Genomic DNA, 25,878 nt, shown 5'->3' on the forward strand with positions numbered 1-25,878 from the left:
AGTAATAGCACACAGTACAGCTGGGGTAGAATGAGAGTTTGCGTTGTACAGTAATAATAACACACAGTACAGATGGGGTAGAATGAGAGTTTGCGTTGTACAGTAATAGCACACAGTACAGCTGGGGTAGAATGAGAGTTTGCGTTGTACAGTAATAGCACACAGTACAGCTGGGGGAGAATGAGAGTTTGCGTTGTACGGTAATAGCACACAGTACAGCTGGGGGAGAATGAGAGTTTGCGTTGTACAGTAATAATAACACACAGTACAGCTGGGGGAGAATGAGAGTTTGCGTTGTACAGTAATAGCACACAGTACAGTTGGGGGAGAATGAGAGTTTGCATTGTACAGTAATAGCACAGAGTACAGCTGGGGTAGAATGAGAGTTTGCGATGTACACTAATAGCACACAGTACAGCTGGGGTAGAATGAAAGTTTGCGTTGTACAGTAATAGCACACAATGTAGCTGGGGTAGAATGAGAGTTTGCGTTGTACAGTAATAGCACACAGTACTGCTGGGGTAGAATGAGAGTTTGTGTTGTACAGTATTTGTGTTGTACAGTAATAGCACACAGTACAGCTGGGGTAGAATGAGAGTTTGCGTTGTACAGTAATAGCACACAGTACAGGTGGGGTAGAATGAGAGTTTGTGTTGTACAGTAATAGCACACAATGTAGCTGGGGTAGAATGAGAGTTTGCGTTGTACAGTAATAGCACACAGTACAGCTGGGGTAGAATGAGAGTTTGCGTTGTACAGTAATAGCACACAGTACAGCTGGGGGAGAATGAGAGTTTGCGTTGTACAGTAATAGCACACAGTACAGCTGGGGGAGACTGAGAGTTTGCGTTGTACAGTAATAGCACACAGTACAGCTGGGGGAGAATGAGAGTTTGCGTTGTACAGTAATAGCACACAGTACAGCTGGGGTAGAATGAGAGTTTGCGTTGTACAGTAATAGCACACAGTACAGCTGGGGGAGAATGAGAGTTTGCGTTGTACATTAATAGCACACAGTACAGCTGGGGTAAAATGAGAGTTTGCGTTGTACAGTAATAGCACACAGTACTGCTGGGGTAGAATGAGAGTTTGTGTTGTACAGTAATAGCACACAGTACAGCTGGGGGAGAATGCGAGTTTGCGTTGTACAGTAATAGCACACAGTACAGCTGGGGTAGAATGAGAGTTTGCATTGTACAGTAATGGCACACAGTACAGCTGGGGTAGAATGAGAGTTTGCGTTGTACAGTAATAATAACACACAGTACAGCTGGGGTAGAATGAGAGTTTGCATTGTACAGTAATGGCACACAGTACAGCTGGGGTAGAATGAGAGTTTGCGTTGTGCTGTAATAATAGCACACAGTACAGCTGGGGAAGAACGAGAGTTTGCGTTGTACAGTAATAATAACACACAGTACAGCTGGGGTAGAATGAGACTTTGCGTTGTACAGTAATAGCACACAGTACAGCTGGGGTAGAATGAGAGTTTGCGTTGTACAGTAATTGCACCCATACAGCTGGGGTAGAATGAGAGTTTGCGTTGTACAGTAATAATAACACACAGTACAGCTGGGGTAGAATGAGAGTTTGCGTTGTACAGTAATAGCACACAGTACAGCTGGGGGAGAATGAGAGTTTGCGTTGTACAGTAATTGCACACAGTACAGCTGGGGTAGAATGAGAGTTTGCGTTGTACAGTAATAGCACACAGTACAGCTGGGGTAGAATGAGAGTTTGCGTTGTACAGTAATAGCACACAGTACAGCTGGGGTAGAATGAGAGTTTGCGTTGTACAGTAATAGCACACAGTACAGCTGGGGTAGAATGAGAGTTTGCGTTATACAGTAATAATAACACACAGTACAGATGGGGTAGAATGAGAGTTTGCGTTGTACAGTAATTGCACACAGTACAGCTGGGGTAGAATGAGAGTTTGCGTTGTACAGTAATAGCACACAGTACAGCTGGGGGAGAATGAGAGTTTGCGTTGTACGGTAATAGCACACAGTACAGCTGGGGGAGAATGAGAGTTTGCGTTGTACAGTAATTGCACACAGTACAGCTGGGGTAGAATGAGAGTTTGCATTGTACAGTAATAGCACACAGTACAGCTGGGGTAGAATGAGAGTTTGCGTTGTACAGTAATAGCACACCGTACAGCTGGGGTAGAATGAGAGTTTGCGTTGTACAGTAATAGCACACCGTACAGCTGGGGTAGAATGAGAGTTTGCGTTGTACAGTAATAGCACACAGTACAGCTGGGGGAGAATGAGAGTTTGCGATGTACAGTAATAGCACACAGTACAGCTGGGGTAGAATGAGAGTTTGCGTTGTACAGTAATAGCACACAGTACAGCTGAGGTAGAATGAGAGTTTGCGTTGTACAGTAATAGCACACAGTACAGCTGGGGTAGAATGAGAGTTTGCGTTGTACAGTAATAGCACACAGTACAGCTGGGGTAGAATGAGAGTTTGCGTTGTACAGTAATTGCACACAGTACAGCTGGGGTAGAATGAGAATTTGCGTTGTACAGTAATAGCACACAGTACAGCTGGGGGAGAATGAGAGTTTGCGTTGTACAGTAATAGCACACAGTACAGCTGGGGGAGAATGAGAGTTTGCGTTGTACAGTAATAGCACACAGTACAGCTGGGGGAGAATGAGAGTTTGCGTTGTACAGTAATAGCACACAGTACAGCTGGGGTAGAATGAGAGTTTGCGTTGTACAGTAATAGCACACAGTACAGCTGGGGGAGAATGAGAGTTTGCGTTGTACAGTAATAGCACACAGTACAGCTGGGGTAGAATGAGAGTTTGCGTTGTACAGTAATAGCACACAGTACAGCTGGGGTAGAATGAGAGTTTGCGTTGTACAGTAATTGCACACAGTACAGCTGGGGTAGAATGAGAGTTTGCGTTGTACAGTAATAGCACACAGTACAGCTGGGGGAGAATGAGAGTTTGCGTTGTACAGTAATTGCACACAGTACAGCTGGGGTAGAATGAGAGTTTGCGTTGTACAGTAATAGCACACAGTACAGCTGGGGTAGAATGACAGTTTGCGTTGTACAGTAATAGCACACAGTACAGCTGGGGTAGAATGAGAGTTTGCGTTGTACAGTAATAGCACACAGTACAGCTGGGGTAGAATGAGAGTTTGCGTTGTACAGTAATAGCACACAGTACAGCTGGGGTAGAATGAGAGTTTGCGTTGTACAGTAATTGCACACAGTACAGATGGGGTAGAATGAGAGTTTGCGTTGTACAGTAATAGCACACAGTACAGCTGGGGGAGAATGAGAGTTTGCGTTGTACAGTAATAGCACACAGTACAGCTGGGGTAGAATGAGAGTTTGCGTTGTACAGTAATAGCACACAGTACAGCTGGGGTAGAATGAGAGTTTGCGTTGTACAGTAATAGCACACAGTACAGCTGGGGTAGAATGAGAGTTTGCGTTGTACATTAATAGCACACAGTACAGCTGGGGTAGAATGAGAGTTTGCGTTGTACAGTAATGGCACACAGTACAGCTGGGGTAGAATGAGAGTTTGCGTTGTACAGTAATGGCACACAGTACAGCTGGGGTAGAATGAGAGTTTGCGTTGTACATTAATAGCACACAGTACAGCTGGGGTAGAATGAGAGTTTGCGTTGTACAGTAATGGCACACAGTACAGCTGGAGGAGAATGAGAGTTTGCGTTGTACAGTAATTGCACACAGTACAGCTGGGGAAGAACGAGAGTTTGCGTTGTACAGTAATAATAACACACAGTACAGCTGGGGTAGAATGAGAGTTTGCGTTGTACAGTAATTGCACACAGTACAGCTGGGGTAGAATGAGAGTTTGCGTTGTACAGTAATAGCACACAGTACAGCTGGGGTAGAATGAGACTTTGCGTTGTACAGTAATAGCACACAGTACAGCTGGGGTAGAATGAGAGTTTGCGTTGTACAGTAATTGCACACAGTACAGCTGGGGTAGAATGAGAGTTTGCGTTGTACAGTAATAATAACACACAGTACAGCTGGGGTAGAATGAGAGTTTGCGTTGTACAGTAATAATAACACACAGTACAGCTGGGGTAGAATGAGAGTTTGCGTTGTACAGTAATTGCACACAGTACAGCTGGGGTAGAATGAGAGTTTGCGTTGTACAGTAATAGCACACAGTACAGCTGGGGTAGAATGAGAGTTTGCGTTGTACAGTAATAGCACACAGTACAGCTGGGGGAGAATGAGAGTTTGCGTTGTACAGTAATTGCACACAGTACAGCTGGGGTAGAATGAGAGTTTGCGTTGTACAGTAATAGCACACAGTACAGCTGGGGTAGAATGAGAGTTTGCGTTGTACAGTAATAGCACACAGTACAGCTGGGGTAGAATGAGAGTTTGCATTGTACAGTAATAGCACACAGTACAGCTGGGGTAGAATGAGAGTTTGCGTTGTACAGTAATAATAACACACAGTACAGATGGGGTAGAATGAGAGTTTGCGTTGTACAGTAATTGCACACAGTACAGCTGGGGTAGAATGAGAGTTTGCGTTGTACAGTAATAGCACACAGTACAGCTGGGGGAGAATGAGAGTTTGCGTTGTACGGTAATAGCACACAGTACAGCTGGGGGAGAATGAGAGTTTGCGTTGTACAGTAATTGCACACAGTACAGCTGGGGTAGAATGAGAGTTTGCGTTGTACAGTAATAGCACACAGTACAGCTGGGGTAGAATGAGAGTTTGCGTTGTACAGTAATAGCACACCGTACAGCTGGGGTAGAATGAGAGTTTGCATTGTACAGTAATAGCACACAGTACAGCTGGGGTAGAATGAGAGTTTGCGTTGTACAGTAATAGCACACAGTACAGCTGGGGGAGAATGAGAGTTTGCGTTGTACAGTAATAGCACACAGTACAGCTGGGGTAGAATGAGAGTTTGCGTTGTACAGTAATAGCACACAGTACAGCTGGGGGAGAATGAGAGTTTGCGTTGTACAGTAATAGCACAAAGTACAGCTGGGGGAGAATGAGAGTTTGCGTTGTACAGTAATAGCACACAGTACAGCTGGGGGAGAATGAGAGTTTGCGTTGTACAGTAATAGCACACAGTACAGCTGGGGTAGAATAAGAGTTTGCGTTGTACAGTAATAGCACACAGTACAGCTGGGGTAGAATGAGAGTTTGCGTTGTACAGTAATTGCACACAGTACAGCTGGGGTAGAATGAGAGTTTGCGTTGTACAGTAATAGCACACAGTACAGCTGGGGGAGAATGAGAGTTTGCGTTGTACAGTAATTGCACACAGTACAGCTGGGGTAGAATGAGAGTTTGCGTTGTACAGTAATAGCACACAGTACAGCTGGGGTAGAATGAGAGTTTGCGTTGTACAGTAATAGCACACAGTACAGCTGGGGTAGAATGAGAGTTTGCGTTGTACAGTAATTGCACACAGTACAGCTGGGGTAGAATGAGAGTTTGCGTTGTACAGTAATAGCACACAGTACAGCTGGGGGAGAATGAGAGTTTGCGTTGTACAGTAATAGCACACAGTACAGCTGGGGTAGAATGAGAGTTTGCGTTGTACAGTAATAGCACACAGTACAGCTGGGGTAGAATGAGAGTTTGCATTGTACAGTAATAGCACACAGTACAGCTGGGGTAGAATGAGAGTTTGCGTTGTACAGTAATAGCACACAGTACAGCTGGGGTAGAATGAGAGTTTGCGTTGTACAGTAATAGCACACAGTACAGCTGGGGGAGAATGACAGTTTGCGTTGTACAGTAATAGCACACAGTACAGCTGGGGCAGAATGAGATTTTGCGTTGTACAGTAATGGCACACAGTACAGCTGGGGTAGAATGAGAGTTTGCGTTGTACAGTAATAGCACACAGTACAGCTGGGGTAGAATGAGAGTTTGCGTTGTACAGTAATAGCACACAGTACAGCAGGGGTAGAATGAGAGTTTGCGTTGTACAGTAATAGCACACAGTACAGCTGGGGTAGAATGAGAGTTTGCGTTGTAATGTAATAGCACACAGTACAGCTGGGGTAGAATGAGAGTTTGCGTTGTACAGTAATAGCACACAGTACAACTGGGGAAGAATGAGAGTTTGCGTTGTACAGTTATAGCACACAGTACAGCTGGGGTAGAATGAGAGTTTGCGTTGTACAGTAATAGCACACAGTACAGCTTGGGTAGAATGAGAGTTTGCGTTGTACAGTAATAGCACACAGTACAGCTGGGGTAGAATGAGAGTTTGCGTTGTACAGTAATAGCACACAGTACAGCTGGGGGAGAATGAGAGTTTGCGTTGTACAGTAATTGCACACAGTACAGCTGGGGTAGAATGAGATTTTGCGTTGTACAGTAATGGCACACAGTACAGCTGGGGTAGAATGAGAGTTTGCGTTGTACAGTAATAGCACACAGTACAGCTGGGGTAGAATGAGAGTTTGCGTTGTACAGTAATAGCACACAGTACAGCTGGGGTAGAATGAGAGTTTGCGTTGTACAGTAATAGCACACAGTACAGCTGGGGTAGAATGAGAGTTTGCGTTGTACAGTAATTGCACACAGTACAGCTGGGGTAGAATGAGAGTTTGCGTTGTCCAGTAATAGCACACAGTACAGCTGGGGGAGAATGAGAGTTTGCGTTGTACAGTAATAGCACACAGTACAGCTGGGGGAGAATGAGAGTTTGCGTTGTACAGTAATAGCACACAGTACAGCTGGGGTAGAATGAGAGTTTGCGTTGTACAGTAATTGCACACAGTACAGCTGGGGTAGAATGAGAGTTTGCGTTGTACAGTAATAGCACACAGTACAGCTGGGGGAGAATGAGAGTTTGCGTTGTACAGTAATTGCACACAGTACAGCTGGTGTAGAATGAGAGTTTGCGTTGTACAGTAATAGCACACAGTACAGCTGGGGTAGAATGAGAGTTTGCGTTGTACAGTAATAGCACACAGTACAGCTGGGGTAGAATGAGAGTTTGCGTTGTACAGTAATAGCACACCGTACAGCTGGGGTAGAATGAGAGTTTGCATTGTACAGTAATAGCACACAGTACAGCTGGGGTAGAATGAGAGTTTGCGTTGTACAGTAATAGCACACAGTACAGCTGGGGGAGAATGAGAGTTTGCGTTGTACAGTAATAGCACACAGTACAGCTGGGGTAGAATGAGAGTTTGCGTTGTACAGTAATAGCACACAGTACAGCTGGGGGAGAATGAGAGTTTGCGTTGTACAGTAATAGCACAAAGTACAGCTGGGGGAGAATGAGAGTTTGCGTTGTACAGTAATAGCACACAGTACAGCTGGGGGAGAATGAGAGTTTGCGTTGTACAGTAATAGCACACAGTACAGCTGGGGTAGAATAAGAGTTTGCGTTGTACAGTAATAGCACACAGTACAGCTGGGGTAGAATGAGAGTTGGCGTTGTACAGTAATTGCACACAGTACAGCTGGGGTAGAATGAGAGTTTGCGTTGTACAGTAATAGCACACAGTACAGCTGGGGGAGAATGAGAGTTTGCGTTGTACAGTAATTGCACACAGTACAGCTGGGGTAGAATGAGAGTTTGCGTTGTACAGTAATAGCACACAGTACAGCTGGGGTAGAATGAGAGTTTGCGTTGTACAGTAATAGCACACAGTACAGCTGGGGTAGAATGAGAGTTTGCGTTGTACAGTAATTGCACACAGTACAGCTGGGGTAGAATGAGAGTTTGCGTTGTACAGTAATAGCACACAGTACAGCTGGGGGAGAATGAGAGTTTGCGTTGTACAGTAATAGCACACAGTACAGCTGGGGTAGAATGAGAGTTTGCGTTGTACAGTAATAGCACACAGTACAGCTGGGGTAGAATGAGAGTTTGCATTGTACAGTAATAGCACACAGTACAGCTGGGGTAGAATGAGAGTTTGCGTTGTACAGTAATAGCACACAGTACAGCTGGGGTAGAATGAGAGTTTGCGTTGTACAGTAATAGCACACAGTACAGCTGGGGGAGAATGACAGTTTGCGTTGTACAGTAATAGCACACAGTACAGCTGGGGCAGAATGAGATTTTGCGTTGTACAGTAATGGCACACAGTACAGCTGGGGTAGAATGAGAGTTTGCGTTGTACAGTAATAGCACACAGTACAGCTGGGGTAGAATGAGAGTTTGCGTTGTACAGTAATAGCACACAGTACAGCAGGGGTAGAATGAGAGTTTGCGTTGTACAGTAATAGCACACAGTACAGCTGGGGTAGAATGAGAGTTTGCGTTGTACAGTAATAGCACACAGTACAGCTGGGGTAGAATGAGAGTTTGCGTTGTACAGTAATAGCACACAGTACAACTGGGGAAGAATGAGAGTTTGCGTTGTACAGTTATAGCACACAGTACAGCTGGGGTAGAATGAGAGTTTGCGTTGTACAGTAATAGCACACAGTACAGCTTGGGTAGAATGAGAGTTTGCGTTGTACAGTAATAGCACACAGTACAGCTGGGGTAGAATGAGAGTTTGCGTTGTACAGTAATAGCACACAGTACAGCTGGGGGAGAATGAGAGTTTGCGTTGTACAGTAATTGCACACAGTACAGCTGGGGTAGAATGAGATTTTGCGTTGTACAGTAATGGCACACAGTACAGCTGGGGTAGAATGAGAGTTTGCGTTGTACAGTAATAGCACACAGTACAGCTGGGGTAGAATGAGAGTTTGCGTTGTACAGTAATAGCACACAGTACAGCTGGGGTAGAATGAGAGTTTGCGTTGTACAGTAATAGCACACAGTACAGCTGGGGTAGAATGAGAGTTTGCGTTGTACAGTAATTGCACACAGTACAGCTGGGGTAGAATGAGAGTTTGCGTTGTCCAGTAATAGCACACAGTACAGCTGGGGGAGAATGAGAGTTTGCGTTGTACAGTAATAGCACACAGTACAGCTGGGGGAGAATGAGAGTTTGCGTTGTACAGTAATAGCACACAGTACAGCTGGGGTAGAATGAGAGTTTGCGTTGTACAGTAATTGCACACAGTACAGCTGGGGTAGAATGAGAGTTTGCGTTGTACAGTAATAGCACACAGTACAGCTGGGGGAGAATGAGAGTTTGCGTTGTACAGTAATTGCACACAGTACAGCTGGTGTAGAATGAGAGTTTGCGTTGTACAGTAATAGCACACAGTACAGCTGGGGTAGAATGAGAGTTTGCGTTGTACAGTAATAGCACACAGTACAGCTGGGGTAGAATGAGAGTTTGCGTTGTACAGTAATTGCACACAGTACAGCTGGGGTAGAATGAGAGTTTGCGTTTTACAGTAATAGCACACAGTACAGCTGGGGGAGAATGAGAGTTTGCGTTGTACAGTAATAGCACACAGTACAGCTGGGGTAGAATGAGAGTTTGCGTTCTACAGTAATAGCACACAGTACAGCCGGGGTAGAATGAGAGTTTGCGTTGTACAGTAATAACACACAGTACAGCTGGGGTAGAATGAGAGTTTGCGTTGTACAGTAATAGCACACAGTACAGCTGGGGCAGAATGAGATTTTGCGTTGTACAGTAATAGCACACAGTACAGCTGGGGTAGAATGAGAGTTTGCGTTGTACAGTAATAGCACACAGTACAGCTGGGGTAGAATGAGAGTTTGCGTTGTACAGTAATAGCACACAGTACAGCTGGGGAAGAATGAGAGTTTGCGTTGTACAGTAATAGCACACAGTACAGCTGGGGCAGAATGAGATTTTGCGTTGTACAGTAATGGCACACAGTACAGCTGGGGTAGAATGAGAGTTTGCGTTGTACAGTAATAGCACACAGTACAGCTGGGGTAGAATGAGAGTTTGCGTTGTACAGTAATAGCACACAGTACAGCTGGGGTAGAATGAGAGTTTGCGTTGTACAGTAATAGCACACAGTACAGCTGGGGTAGAATGAGAGTTTGCGTTGTACAGTAATAGCACACAGTACAGCTGGGGTAGAATGAGAGTTTGCGTTGTACAGTAATAGCACACAGTACAACTGGGGAAGAATGAGAGTTTGCGTTGTATAGTTATAGCACACAGTACAGCTGGGGTAGAATGAGAGTTTGCGTTGTACAGTAATAGCACACAGTACAGCTTGGGTAGAATGAGAGTTTGCGTTGTACAGTAATAGCACACAGTACAGCTGGGGTAGAATGAGAGTTTGCGTTGTACAGTAATAGCACACAGTACAGCTGGGGGAGAATGAGAGTTTGCGTTGTACAGTAATTGCACACAGTACAGCTGGGGTAGAATGAGATTTTGCGTTGTACAGTAATGGCACACAGTACAGCTGGGGTAGAATGAGAGTTTGCGTTGTACAGTAATAGCACACAGTACAGCTGGGGTAGAATGAGAGTTTGCGTTGTACAGTAATAGCACACAGTACAGCTGGGGTAGAATGAGAGTTTGCGTCGTACAGTAATAGCACACAGTACAGATGGGGTAGAATGAGAGTTTGCGTCGTACAGTAATAGCACACAGTACAGCTGGGGGAGAATGAGACTTTGCGTTGTACAGTAATTGCACACAGTACAGTTGGGGTAGAATGAGAGTTTGCGTCGTACAGTAATAGCACACAGTACAGCTGGGGGAGAATGAGAGTTTGCGTTGTACAGTAATAGCACACAGTACAGATGGGGTAGAATGAGAGTTTGCGTTGTACGGTAATTGCACACAGTACAGCTGGGGTAGAATGAGAGTTTGCGTTGTATGGTAATAGCACACAGTACAGCTGGGGGAGAATGAGAGTTTGCGTTGTACGGTAATAGCACACAGTACAGCTGGGGTAGAATGAGAGTTTGCGTTGTACGGTAATAGCACACAGTACAGCTGGGGTAGAATGAGAGTTTGCGTTGTACGATAATTGCACACAGTTCAGCTGGGGTAGAATGAGAGTTTGCGTTGTACAGTAATAGCACACAGTACAGCTGGGGGAGAATGAGAGTTTGCGTTGTACAGTAATTGCACACAGTACAGCTGGGGTAGAATGAGAGTTTGCGTTGTACAGTAATAGCACACAGTACAGCTGGGGTAGAATGAGAGTTTGCGTTGTACAGTAATAGCACACAGTACAGCTGGGGTAGAATGAGAGTTTGCGTTGTACAGTAATTGCACACAGTACAGCTGGGGTAGAATGAGAGTTTGCGTTGTACAGTAATAGCACACAGTACAGCTGGGGTAGAATGAGATTTTGCGTTGTACAGTAATGGCACCCTGTACAGCTGGGGTAGAATGAGAGTTTGCGTTGTACAGTAATAGCACACAGTACAGCTGGGGGAGAATGAGAGTTTGCGTTGTACAGTAATAGCACACAGTACAGCTGGGGTAGAATGAGAGTTTGCGTTGTACAGTAATAACACACAGTACAGCTGGGGCAGAATGAGATTTTGCGTTGTACAGTAATAGCACACAGTACAGCTGGGGTAGAATGAGAGTTTGCGTTGTACAGTAATAGCACACAGTACAGCTGGGGTAGAATGAGAGTTTGCGTTGTACAGTAATAGCACACAGTACAGCTGGGGTAGAATGAGAGTTTGCGTTGTACAGTAATAGCACACAGTACAGCTGGGGTAGAATGAGAGTTTGCGTTGTACAGTAATAGCACACAGTACAGCTGGGGTAGACTGAGAGTTTGCGTTGTACAGTAATAGCACACAGTACAGCTGGGGTAGAATGAGAGTTTGCGTTGCACAGTAATAGCACACAGTACAGCTGGGGTAGAATGAGAGTTTGCGTTGTACAGTAATAGCACACAGTACAGCTGGGGGAGAATGAGAGTTTGCGTTGTACAGTAATAGCACACAGTACAGCTGGGGTAGAATGAGAGTTTGCGTTGTACAGTAATAGCACACAGTACAACTGGGGTAGAATGAGAGTTTGCGTTGTACAGTAATAGCACACAGTACAGCTGGGGTAGAATGAGAGTTTGCGTTGTACAGTAATAGCACACAGTACAGCTGGGGGAGAATGAGAGTTTGCGTTGTACAGTAATAGCACACAGTACAGCTGGGGGAGAATGAGAGTTTGCGTTGTACAGTAATAGCACACAGTACAGCTGGGGTAGAATGAGAGTTTGCGTTGTACAGTAATAGCACACAGTACAGCTGGGGGAGAATGAGAGTTTGCGTTGTACAGTAATTGCACACAGTACAGCTGGGGTAGAATGAGATTTTGCGTTGTACAGTAATGGCACACAGTACAGCTGGGGTAGAATGAGAGTTTGCGTTGTACAGTAATAGCACACAGTACAGCTGGGGTAGAATGAGAGTTTGCGTTGTACAGTAATAGCACACAGTACAGCTGGGGTAGAATGAGAGTTTGCGTCGTACAGTAATAGCACACAGTACAGATGGGGTAGAATGAGAGTTTGCGTCGTACAGTAATAGCACACAGTACAGCTGGGGGAGAATGAGACTTTGCGTTGTACAGTAATTGCACACAGTACAGTTGGGGTAGAATGAGAGTTTGCGTCGTACAGTAATAGCACACAGTACAGCTGGGGGAGAATGAGAGTTTGCGTTGTACAGTAATAGCACACAGTACAGATGGGGTAGAATGAGAGTTTGCGTTGTACGGTAATTGCACACAGTACAGCTGGGGTAGAATGAGAGTTTGCGTTGTACGGTAATAGCACACAGTACAGCTGGGGGAGAATGAGAGTTTGCGTTGTACGGTAATAGCACACAGTACAGCTGGGGTAGAATGAGAGTTTGCGTTGTACGGTAATAGCACACAGTACAGCTGGGGTAGAATGAGAGTTTGCGTTGTACGGTAATTGCACACAGTTCAGCTGGGGTAGAATGAGAGTTTGCGTTGTACAGTAATAGCACACAGTACAGCTGGGGGAGAATGAGAGTTTGCGTTGTACAGTAATTGCACACAGTACAGCTGGGGTAGAATGAGAGTTTGCGTTGTACAGTAATAGCACACAGTACAGCTGGGGTAGAATGAGAGTTTGCGTTGTACAGTAATAGCACACAGTACAGCTGGGGTAGAATGAGAGTTTGCGTTGTACAGTAATTGCACACAGTACAGCTGGGGTAGAATGAGAGTTTGCGTTGTACAGTAATAGCACACAGTACAGCTGGGGTAGAATGAGATTTTGCGTTGTACAGTAATGGCACCCTGTACAGCTGGGGTAGAATGAGAGTTTGCGTTGTACAGTAATAGCACACAGTACAGCTGGGGGAGAATGAGAGTTTGCGTTGTACAGTAATAGCACACAGTACAGCTGGGGTAGAATGAGAGTTTGCGTTGTACAGTAATAACACACAGTACAGCTGGGGCAGAATGAGATTTTGCGTTGTACAGTAATAGCACACAGTACAGCTGGGGTAGAATGAGAGTTTGCGTTGTACAGTAATAGCACACAGTACAGCTGGGGTAGAATGAGAGTTTGCGTTGTACAGTAATAGCACACAGTACAGCTGGGGTAGAATGAGAGTTTGCGTTGTACAGTAATAGCACACAGTACAGCTGGGGTAGAATGAGAGTTTGCGTTGTACAGTAATAGCACACAGTACAGCTGGGGTAGAATGAGAGTTTGCGTTGTACAGTAATAGCACACAGTACAGCTGGGGTAGAATGAGAGTTTGCGTTGCACAGTAATAGCACACAGTACAGCTGGGGTAGAATGAGAGTTTGCGTTGTACAGTAATAGCACACAGTACAGCTGGGGGAGAATGAGAGTTTGCGTTGTACAGTAATAGCACACAGTACAGCTGGGGTAGAATGAGAGTTTGCGTTGTACAGTAATAGCACACAGTACAACTGGGGTAGAATGAGAGTTTGCGTTGTACAGTAATAGCACACAGTACAGCTGGGGTAGAATGAGAGTTTGCGTTGTACAGTAATAGCACACAGTACAGCTGGGGGAGAATGAGAGTTTGCGTTGTACAGTAATAGCACACAGTACAGCTGGGGGAGAATGAGAGTTTGCGTTGTACAGTAATAGCACACAGTACAGCTGGGGTAGAATGAGAGTTTGCGTTGTACAGTAATAGCACACAGTACAGCTGGGGGAGAATGAGAGTTTGCGTTGTACAGTAATAGCACACAGTACAGCTGGGGTAGAATGAGAGTTTGCGTTGTACAGTAATAGCACACAGTACAGCTGGGGTAGAATGAGAGTTTGTGTTGTACAGTAATAGCACACAGTACAGCTGGGGTAGAATGAGAGTTTGCGTTGTACAGTAATAGCACACAGTACAGCTGGGGTAGAATGAGAGTTTGCGTTGTACAGTAATAGCACACAGTACAGCTGGGGTAGAATGAGAGTTTGCGTTGCACAGTAATAGCACACAGTACAGCTGGGGTAGAATGAGAGTTTGCGTTGTACAGTAATAGCACACAGTACAGCTGGGTGAGAATGAGAGTTTGCGTTGTACAGTAATAGCACACAGTACAGCTGGGGTAGAATGAGAGTTTGCGTTGTACAGTAATAGCACACAGTACAGCTGGGGTAGAATGAGAGTTTGCGTTGTACAGTAATAGCACACAGTACAGCTGGGGTAGAATGAGAGTTTGCGTTGTACAGTAATTGCACACAGTACAGCTGGGGTAGAATGAGAGTTTGCGTTGTACAGTAATAGCACACAGTACAGCTGGGGTAGAATGAGATTTTGCGTTGTACAGTAATGGCACCCTGTACAGCTGGGGTAGAATGAGAGTTTGCGTTGTACAGTAATAGCACACAGTACAGCTGGGGGAGAATGAGAGTTTGCGTTGTACAGTAATAGCACACAGTACAGCTGGGGTAGAATGAGAGTTTGCGTTGTACAGTAATAACACACAGTACAGCTGGGGCAGAATGAGATTTTGCGTTGTACAGTAATAGCACACAGTACAGCTGGGGTAGAATGAGAGTTTGCGTTGTACAGTAATAGCACACAGTACAGCTGGGGTAGAATGAGAGTTTGCGTTGTACAGTAATAGCACACAGTACAGCTGGGGTAGAATGAGAGTTTGCGTTGTACAGTAATAGCACACAGTACAGCTGGGGTAGAATGAGAGTTTGCGTTGTACAGTAATAGCACACAGTACAGCTGGGGTAGAATGAGAGTTTGCGTTGTACAGTAATAGCACACAGTACAGCTGGGGTAGAATGAGAGTTTGCGTTGCACAGTAATAGCACACAGTACAGCTGGGGTAGAATGAGAGTTTGCGTTGTACAGTAATAGCACACAGTACAGCTGGGGGAGAATGAGAGTTTGCGTTGTACAGTAATAGCACACAGTACAGCTGGGGTAGAATGAGAGTTTGCGTTGTACAGTAATAGCACACAGTACAACTGGGGTAGAATGAGAGTTTGCGTTGTACAGTAATAGCACACAGTACAGCTGGGGTAGAATGAGAGTTTGCGTTGTACAGTAATAGCACACAGTACAGCTGGGGGAGAATGAGAGTTTGCGTTGTACAGTAATAGCACACAGTACAGCTGGGGGAGAATGAGAGTTTGCGTTGTACAGTAATAGCACACAGTACAGCTGGGGTAGAATGAGAGTTTGCGTTGTACAGTAATAGCACACAGTACAGCTGGGGGAGAATGAGAGTTTGCGTTGTACAGTAATAGCACACAGTACAGCTGGGGTAGAATGAGAGTTTGCGTTGTACAGTAATAGCACACAGTACAGCTGGGGTAGAATGAGAGTTTGTGTTGTACAGTAATAGCACACAGTACAGCTGGGGTAGAATGAGAGTTTGCGTTGTACAGTAATAGCACACAGTACAGCTGGGGTAGAATGAGAGTTTGCGTTGTACAGTAATAGCACACAGTACAGCTGGGGTAGAATGAGAGTTTGCGTTGCACAGTAATAGCACACAGTACAGCTGGGGTAGAATGAGAGTTTGCGTTGTACAGTAATAGCACACAGTACAGCTGGGGGAGAATGAGAGTTTGCGTTGTACAGTAATAGCACACAGTACAGCTGGGGTAGAATGAGAGTTTGCGTTGTACAGTAATAGCACACAGTACAACTGGGGTAGAATGAGAGTTTGCGTTGTACAGTAATAGCACACAGTACAGCTGGGGTAGAATGAGAGTTTGCGTTGTACAGTAATAGCACACAGTACAGCTGGGGGAGAATGAGAGTTTGCGTTGTACAGTAATAGCACACAGTACAGCTGGGGTAGAATGAGAGTTTGTGTTGTACAGTAATAGCACACAGTACAGCTGGGGTAGAATGAGAGTTTGCGTTGTACAGTAATAGCACACAGTACAGCTGGGGTAGAATGAGAGTTTGCGTTGTACAGTAATAGCACACAGTACAGCTGGGGTAGAATGAGAGTTTGCGTTGCACAGTAATAGCACACAGTACAGCTGGGGTAGAATGAGAGTTTGCGTTGTACAGTAATAGCACACAGTACAGCTGGGGGAGAATGAGAGTTTGCGTTGTACAGTAATAGCACACAGTACAGCTGGGGTAGAATGAGAGTTTGCGTTGTACAGTAATAGCACACAGTACAACTGGGGTAGAATGAGAGTTTGCGTTGTACAGTAATAGCACACAGTACAGCTGGGGTAGAATGAGAGTTTGCGTTGTACAGTAATAGCACACAGTACAGCTGGGGGAGAATGAGAGTTTGCGTTGTACAGTAATAGCACACAGTACAGCTGGGGTAGAATGAGAGTTTGTGTTGTACAGTAATAGCACACAGTACAGCTGGGGTAGAATGAGAGTTTGTGTTGTACAGTAATAGCACACAGTACAGCTGGGGTAGAATGAGAACTGACTCTGTGCACCTGGTACAAATACTGACTAGAACATAAACTGCTTTATAACAAGTAAATACTGTATATTATTATTCATTTCTGACAAATGGCTTTTATATGTACAAAGAACAAAGAGCCAAGAAGGGCCAGTTGTTGGGGCACTCAAATCAAATTTAATAAAATGTAACCTTTATTAATAATTATTAAAAAGCTGTGGATCTCCTCATTTTAATAGAATAAATGGATACAGTGAAATAAACATTCACATAATTCTGGGTAATCGCGCTCCTATAAGGTCTAAATTATTTAGTCACATCATACAGGAGATTTGTACCCGTGGTGATCCTGAAATCAACATAAACCAAATGAAATGTAATCACTTACGTCCCTGCTATTATACACTTAGTGTCATTCTGCTCCTAAATATTCCCTACAACACCCAATATTCCCTGGTGGTCTCCCATCCACGTACTAATCAGGCCCAATACTGTATAGCTTCTAATATCAGACGAGATTGGGCATAGTCAGTAACAGTGGTGGATTCGGGGGGGGGGGGCACCCAGGCACGTGCCCCCCCTGTCGTTTAGGAGGTTTTTAGTGTACTGTAGCTGCACTGGCCCGGCAGCTATCAGGGTGAGGCGGCTGCTGCTGTCAGCCCTCCCCGGCCCCCCCGAGCCGTGCAGCTACAGTCTGCCAGCGCCACAGACAATCAAGTTTTTTTTTTTTTTTAGTCAAAGACCCGCCACTGAAGAAGAGGAGCACTGGAGCCGCTTCCCGGGAGCCCAAAACAGCTGTGGGGGCTGCCAAAGGTAACCGGAAGGTCTGCGCTGTGAGGGGAGGAGGGGAAGGTCTGCGCTGTGAGGAGGGGAAGGTCTGCGCTGTGAGGGGAGGGGGGAAGGTCACCGCTGTGAGGAGGGGAAGGTCTACCCTGTGAGGGGGGAAGGTCTGCGCTGTGAGGGGAGGAGGGGAAGGTCTGCGCTGTGAGGGGAGGAGGGGAAGGTCTGCGCTGTGAGGAGGGGAAGGTCTGCGCTGTGAGGGGAGGAGGGGAAGGTCTGCGCTGTAAGGGGAGGGGGGGAAGGTCTGCACTGTGAGGGGGGGAAGGTCTGCTCTGTGATGTGAGGTGGGGGGTCAGTGATGTGAAAAAGAGGGGGTCTGTGCCGAGAGACGAGAGTGGTCAGTAATGTGAGAAAGACGGGGTCTGTTATGTGAGGGGGGGTCTGTGATGTGAGGGGGGGTCTGTGATGTGAGAAAGAGGGGGTCTGTTTAGAGGTGAGAGGGGTCTGTGGTGAGAGGGGTCAGTGCTGTGCGGGCTCAGTGATGTGAGAAAAAGGGGGTCTGGGGGTGTTGGAGCTGACTGCACAGGGCTGGGGTGACATGGGCTAGGGAATGTTGCTGATGTACACTGGGTAGGAGAGACGCACACTGGGGCCGGGGGAATGGGACTGAGAGACGCACACTGGGGCCGGGGGAATGGGACTGAGAGACGCACACTGGGGCCGGGGGAATGGGGCTGAGAGACGCACACTGGGGCCGGGGGAATGGGACTGAGAGACGCACACTGGGGCCGGGGGAATGGGGCTGAGAGACGCACACTGGGGCCGGGGGAATGGGACTGAGAGACGCACACTGGGGCCGGGGGAATGGGACTGAGAGACGCACACTGGGGCCGGGGGAATGGGGCTGAGAGACACACGCTGGGGGAATGGGACTGAGAGACGCACACTGGGGCCGGGGGAATGGGACTGAGAGACGCACACTGGGGCCAGGGGAATGGGACTGAAAGACGCACACTGGGGCTGGGGGAATGGGACTGAGAGATGCACACTGGGGCCGGGGGAATGGGACTGAGAGACGCACACTGGGGCCGGGGGAATGGGACTGAGAGACGCACACTGGGGCCGGGGGAATGGGACTGAGAGACGCACACTGGGGCTGGGGGAATGGGACTGAGAGACGCACACTGGGGCCGGGGGAATGGGACTGAGAGACGCACACTGGGGCCGGGGGAATGGGACTGAGAGACGCACACTGGGGCTGGGGGAATGGGGCTGAGAGACACACGCTGGGGGAATGGGACTGAAAGACGCACACTGGGGCCGGGGGAATGGGACTGAGAGACGCACACTGGGGCCAGGGGAATGGGGCTGAGAGACACACGCTGGGGGAATGGGACTGAAAGACGCACACTGGGGCCGGGGGAATGGGGCTGAGAGACGCACACTGGGGCCGGGGGAATGGGACTGAGAGACGCACACTGGGGCCGGGGGAATGGGACTGAGAGACGCACACTGGGGCCGGGGGAATGGGACTGAGAGATGCACACTGGGGCCGGTTGAATGGGACTGAGAGACGCACACTGGGGCCGGGGGAATGGGACTGAGAGACGCACACTGGGGCCGGGGGAATGGGACTGAGAGACGCGCACTGGGGCCGGGGGAATGGGACTGAGAGACGCGCACTGGGGCCGGGGGAATGGGACTGAGAGACGCGCACTGGGGCCGGGGGAATGGGACTGAGAGACGTGCACTGGGGCCGGGGGAATGGGACTGAGAGACGCGCACTGGGGCCGGGGGAATGGGACTGAGAGACGCGCACTGGGGCCGGGGGAATGGGGCTGAGAACGCGCACTGGGGCCGGGGGAATGGGGCTGAGAGACGCGCACTGGGGCTGGGGGAATGGGACTGAGAGACGCGCACTGGGGCCGGGGGAATGGGGCTGAGAGCCACAGGTGGGCCTGAGGATGGAAAGATACAGGGGCTCCTGGGGATGGAGAGGCCCAGGGGGGGTCCTGGGGATGAGATGCCCTGAGGGTCCTGGGGAGAGACAAGGGGGCCTGGAGATAAAGAGACACAGAGAGCCTGGAGAAACACAGGGGGGCCTGGGGATGGAGACATTGGGGGTCTGTAGTAACACAGGGGAACCTGGAGAGACACAGAAGTTTGATCAGGGATATTCACATTTTTCCTGCACAAAAACTTCTGTTACTACAGTATATATCATCTAGTTATGATGATGACATGGGTTATATCTCTACGTAACAGGCATCTTCCAGACAATGTGATCTCCTACATGAATAGTGAATGCCGGCTGAAGACGCTGCCCAGAGAGGCTCATATTCCTCAGAGGTTCCCCGTTGCAGAGAAACCACCATATAGGTAAGAAAAGACTTTCACACTGACTCGGCCCCAAAAACCCGCTGAGGGGGTGACACCAAGGTGACAGGAGCCGGGTGCTTCACTGTAGCATTAAGTGCAGCACTCGGCTCCTGACAGTGTGAGGGAGCCTACTCTGCACAGTGCTCACCCATACTTCTGGCATCCCCCACCACACCGGACCACTGGGGTTCGAGTGGCACGGCCATACCCCTTCCCAAGTGACCACGGCCCCTGTCCACGAGGCCACGCACCCTTTTCGGTGCGTGGCCTCGTGGCTACGCCGCGCACACAACACCCCTCCCCACGCAGGGTAACACCATGGGGACAGATGCCACTAAAACTGGGACCACCTATTAGCAGATCTCTAGTCTCGCCTATGGCTATGGAGGAGGCAGTTATATAGATATGGGAAGGGAGAGGGCAATGAGAGAGATCTATGCATTCTAATACTTTGTTGGCTGGCAGTTGCAGATTCATTATTTGACACTTTTAAATGTAGGTATTTATTACCTCTCTTTTCCAAAAAGGTCTGAAACTTCCCAATATTTAGGCAACTACCAATGGAGCTTGGAAGACCAGCTGGCAGGTAAGACATAAATTGTCTTGGCCTTGGTAATTGTATGTACTCCATGCCGCAGCATAATGAAAACTAGGAGTGGCTCGTGAGTATGGCATACCCGATGAGACCACGCCCCTTGCTGTGAGGCCACACCCACTTAGCATTCCCCTATTGTGGTGCCCCCCCCTGTCATTTTGTTCTGGATCTGCCCCTGGTCAGTAAGGTATGGTTGTAGGACTATATACACAGGAGATTGGGGGTCCTGGTGTAATATAGTTAGGGGCATTATGTAGGACTATATAAATAGGAGATTGGGGGTCCTGGTGTAATATAGTTAGGGGCATTATGTAGGACTATATAAATAGGAGATTGGGGGTCCTGGTGTAATATAGTTAGGGGCATTATGTAGGACTATATAAATAGGAGATTGGGGGTCCTGGTGTAATATAGTTAGGGGCATTATGTAGGACTATATAAATAGGAGATTGGGGGTCCTGGTGTAATATAGTTAGGGGCATTATGTAGGACTAGCTCAGTATGAGAAGTCCGCTCTGATTAAACAATGGACATAAATTCCAAACAAAGTATTGCACCAGCATACTCTGATTAATGTATAAATTGGTTATGTTACCTTCTAAAGTATGTATATCATATTCATATAGCCATATAAACAGATGATCTAAATGCAGGTATAAATAATGTCAGTGTAATAGTGCCTGGGGATAATCATATCACATGTAAACGGCATATATATACTATTCATATGATTGTACATGGGTATGCAAATCCCATATGTTTCGGTGGGGATGGTGCTAATTTATATTCCCCTAGAGCACTTAGCAGACACCAGACATTTTATCCAAACAATACATAGCATAATTTGTATTATTAACATGAAATACGGATGTACATAGAATAAGTCATCACATGGTCACAACACACAGAGTGGTAATAACAAAGAAAGCGAAATGTATTACTAGTGTCCTTCCCCCTAAGTCACCGGGGCAGAGACCGGGCGCCAATCAAGTCCTCATATAGGGATTGTACTAATCTGTATTCCCCTGGAACATTTAATACATAGCATACATTGTTGCCAAGTAATATAGTTATACACAGTGATAGTAAAAAATAGCCAAATAGGTTATTCAGATCTATTCCCCTGAATGATGGGGGAAAGAAAGCTGGACATAGATCACGTCCTCATGTACGCAATGAGAAAATAACCATGTGGCTCTTTACTATCACTGTGTGTTGATTTGAGAAACCTGTATCCATTGGCCAAGCCGTCGTTATGGGTCTCGCACCAAAGGGGGCGTGCTGTCGATGGTGATTGACAGCACGCCCTCTTTGGTGGGCGTGCCGGGGGCGTGGCTGCCCAGACGGAGGCGTTCCCATGGGAACGCCTACCATCTGGGGCCGGCCCCACTGACATCACTAGTGATGTCAGTGGGAGTGATTTTAGCTCTGATAGAGCCAAAATCACTCCAGGGCTTGCGGCAGCGAGACCCTACCTCAGGGTCTCGTTGCAAGCCCAATGGTCGCGATGGTCTTGACCATCGTGACCATCATTTTGGCCACTCGCTATAGCTGTAGGTTGTCACCCACAGCTATGCGAGCGGCCAGGAGGCCGCCCCAAAAAGGAGCAGGGACGGCCCTGATTCAGAGCGAGCGCTCTGTCAGAGCGTCCGGCACTGAATGTGTGTGTGTGTGTGTGTGTGTGTACAGGTCGGATGATGTAGCAGTTTCTGTACACACCAGCGGACAATGAACAGCACTATTGTGTAACCAGTGGGGTGGTTTATTGGTGTTACATGAGATGGAGCTGTACTCACTGTTATACACTCTGGCTGGAGCTGAGAAGCTGATTCAGACCCGCTCGCTAGGATGCGAATGCTCGTAGCTGGTCGATATTTGCAATCTGCGCATGCATCGCAATGTGTGTGCGCGAACCAGTGTGAAAGATCAGGAAGCGTTTGCTCGCCCAGCATAGACAGCCCATCTGAATGAGTGACAGGAGAAGCCATTTGTGGGTGGTGACAGGGGCAGGCTACTAGAAACGAGGGAGTGGAGGTGCGAACGCAGGCGTGCCTGAGTGTCTCAACGCTGTTTCAGAGGTGTGCATAATTAACAGGCAGCGTCATAGTACACGTCACTTTTGTTGTATCTCACACTGAAGTGATCGCAGTGCTTGCGGAAGGGTATAGTCAACCTCAAGCGCTGTGATCGCATCCGATGGTGCTCGATGTACCAATGGTTTCATGCACTTCCAGGAGATGACGTGTAAAGGGGCCTATCCATTAGCAGATAAATTGAATGATTAAATTTTTCAATTTATCTGCTAATGGGTAGGCCCTGAACGATGACAGATGCGCACTCCCGCGGCCGATAAATTTTATCTTTCATCTCTCCAACATGTTGGTCATTTATCGCATATCGCTGCCAGATATTAGAAATATCTGGCAGTATATATGCGGTAAACGATGAACGATATTAACAGCAGCTACAAAGCACTGGAGAGAAAAAATCCACTCCCTGAATGATGTCATGCGATATCGTTCATCGTTCAGAAAAACATCTGCTAATGGATAGGCTGGTGGGCGTCTGCATACACATAGTGATCGCACGCCAAGACATAGTGGGTGTGCTAATGCCTTGCCGTGCAATCGCCTGCCTTGCTGGGCGTGTGCTGTATTTGCATATGCAGGGTGCGAGTGAACGCATCTAGTGAGTGGGGCTGAATCAGGCCCTGAGTGGGGTGTTATACAGCTGGTGGGTGTATGCTGGTACCTGGTGTCGGTGCAGGATCCCTGGAAAATGTAGATTTCACAGGTAATATGTCAGGTCTGAAGCCTTGGCATCTCCCACTGTGGCGCTCTAACACAGTAAACAAGATGGCGCTGCCCATGCGCTGTAGGAGCATCTAAGGACAGGTTATGAAGCCTTCTCTGGAGGAGTTATTTAGGGTCTGCACAGCAATGCTCTCCATCCTCCACACAAATGAGGTCAGCTCCAGTGAGCCAGGCAGCCAATCAGAAGTGCTATTTTAAGTGGCTCAGCCAATGGTGGATATGACTGTAAAACCAGATATTTGTCCTACATTATATGCAATGTGCCCTGAGCTGCACGAAGTTTATGAGTTTTCAACCTGACCCTTATCAGATACGTTTACTGTTTCTTGCTGCCACAAGGTCTCTGTGCTGGATGCATTAAGCCCCAAATGCCGTCAAAACCTACTAAAACTGCCATTTGGTATTTTATAGTTGGCATTGCCTAATAGAAGCCTATGGCTTTCTTACTGCATAATCCCCAGAGAGGGATGCAATAGCTCCCAGTGTCCCTCATGGCGTGTGCCTGCCCAGAAGGACTCCCGGATCAGGAACCCAGATTTCCGCACACCACAAAGGACGGTTGTTATCAGAAGATCTGTACCCATAGTCACAATGGTGCACGTTTAGGGCTTTTCTAAATGCTGCTATGCGTGATCAGTGCTGGGATGTATCACACCCAGAATGCGATGTTTGCCGCCTCTGGTGTTATAGTGCCACCAGCTGCCAGGATACAGTACCGGGTTGCCTTGTCATTCGCACTGTTGGCCGGTCGCCAGTAGGTATTTTTATGTGTTCTAAAGTCACTCTGGCAACAACAGAAAGTACAATGGTTCTTTTATTTTTCCCAAACACAACCGCTAGACATACAGTGTTACATGAATGCCAGATAAGATAACCACATTACTGTCCTATATTACAGTAGCCTAAGGACTTCAGTCACCTTTGTTGCTTGTTCCATGATCCTGGCCACTAAGCCTGATTTTATTCCCTCTACCAGTGTGGTAGAGTTCTGGACATAGTTTATCTGCTTCTGTAACAGGCCTTGTGGGGTGCCATCAATCTCCCATAGGGATCATAGGATGCCCAGTCCAACAGGAGCCTCAACACATAGAATGTCTCTATCTGTTATGCATCACCTGGCAGCACTATGATAAGCCTATAGAACCAGAGCCAATTGCTTCACCAATAACGGCTGCTGTCTCTCAGATATTCTTACCGGTACTTGGATGCCGCCAGTGCTCCTGTGTGGGTAATCATGGCTTATCAATGGTTAGTGTAATTACCAAAAGAAGTAGGGGGCACACAAAGCAGGTCTAATACTAGAAAAAGCCAAAGGGAGGGTCAATATACATAGAGAATGAGAATAAAAGAGGTTCTGCAGCAGCATCGCACACATAATAATGATCATGATACTATGGTAGGAAAGCCCATCACTGTCAAGTAGTGACACCCACTCACATACATAATAGTCAGCCAGCAACACTATCTGTGATCGGTCAGAGCATGGGAACTGCCACGTCCTGTGCGCTGCGCTAAATCCACGCAGATTGTTGGAGTATTCTCCTCAGACTAGCAGTGGGATTCAAATCCAATGGTATCGATGGCAGCATATCAATGACAGTAAGAACTGATCCATAGTATATACTGTTTCTTTAGACTGAAATCCGGTTTCCAATAGACGGAAAACCTGCTGCTTAATAAATGTACCCCTGTGTTCTCTCTGTCTATGCTCACAGGGTTATGCTGGGTTAGGCTTAGACAGAAGATCAGCAGCGATTGGCAGGTATGTGGGTCACTCTCCCAGGCCCCCTGGTGGTATGACTCAGGACTGTCTAGCTGACCACAGTCCAGAACATTGGAACCTCACTTAGGTTGACTAGGAAGGTGGCTCTGGATAAGGACTAGGCGACGTTTAAATCCCTCCATTACTTTTCCCACAGAACCGAATAGAGCAGACAACTCATGGCCTGTCTCGTGCCTGTCTCGTGCTGTCTCGTGCCTGTCTCGTGCCTGTCTCGTGCCTGTCTCGTGCTGTCTCGTGCCTGTCTAGTGCTGGGACATTGTACTGCAAGTTCTCTGTAGGACATGCGACCTGCACCTTTTAGGATACTCTGAATGAGGCCCTTCATGTTTATGTGTCAGTGATGTCACTGGTTTATAGCAAACGTGGTCAATGTCATCGATATCAGCTTAGCGCAGAGAAATGGCTGCCTCTACAATGTGTTAGTAACGAGATGATAAAATGATTCCTGACGTGTCCGATTCCACGGCATAAAACTCATCAGAGCTCCGGAAAGTGACAGAATCAGCAAGACGGGAAACCATAGAGATAAATGGCGCTTACACCCATCTTCTTGTTTTGTACATAAACGTGAGCTGGTCTCTGTCGCCCAGCGGCTTCCATGTGCTTCTCTCTACAGAAAGATGAATTTGTTCTCTGAATTCTTAAATAGCCATATTGTTACCATGGTAACCTGGGTCATCTGCTTCATTGTGGGAATAGCTCACATAGTATTCGGGGTTGTTCCCAGTCTCCCTTCTTATTACACTGACATTATTGTTTCATTCAACAGACTCAAATCCATCATTTTGGCATAAACTGGAATA

This window comes from Taudactylus pleione, unplaced genomic scaffold (assembly GCF_031769625.1).
Source record: "Taudactylus pleione unplaced genomic scaffold, aTauple2 ptg000160l, whole genome shotgun sequence".
NCBI classification, from domain to species: Eukaryota; Metazoa; Chordata; class Amphibia; order Anura; family Myobatrachidae; genus Taudactylus; species Taudactylus pleione.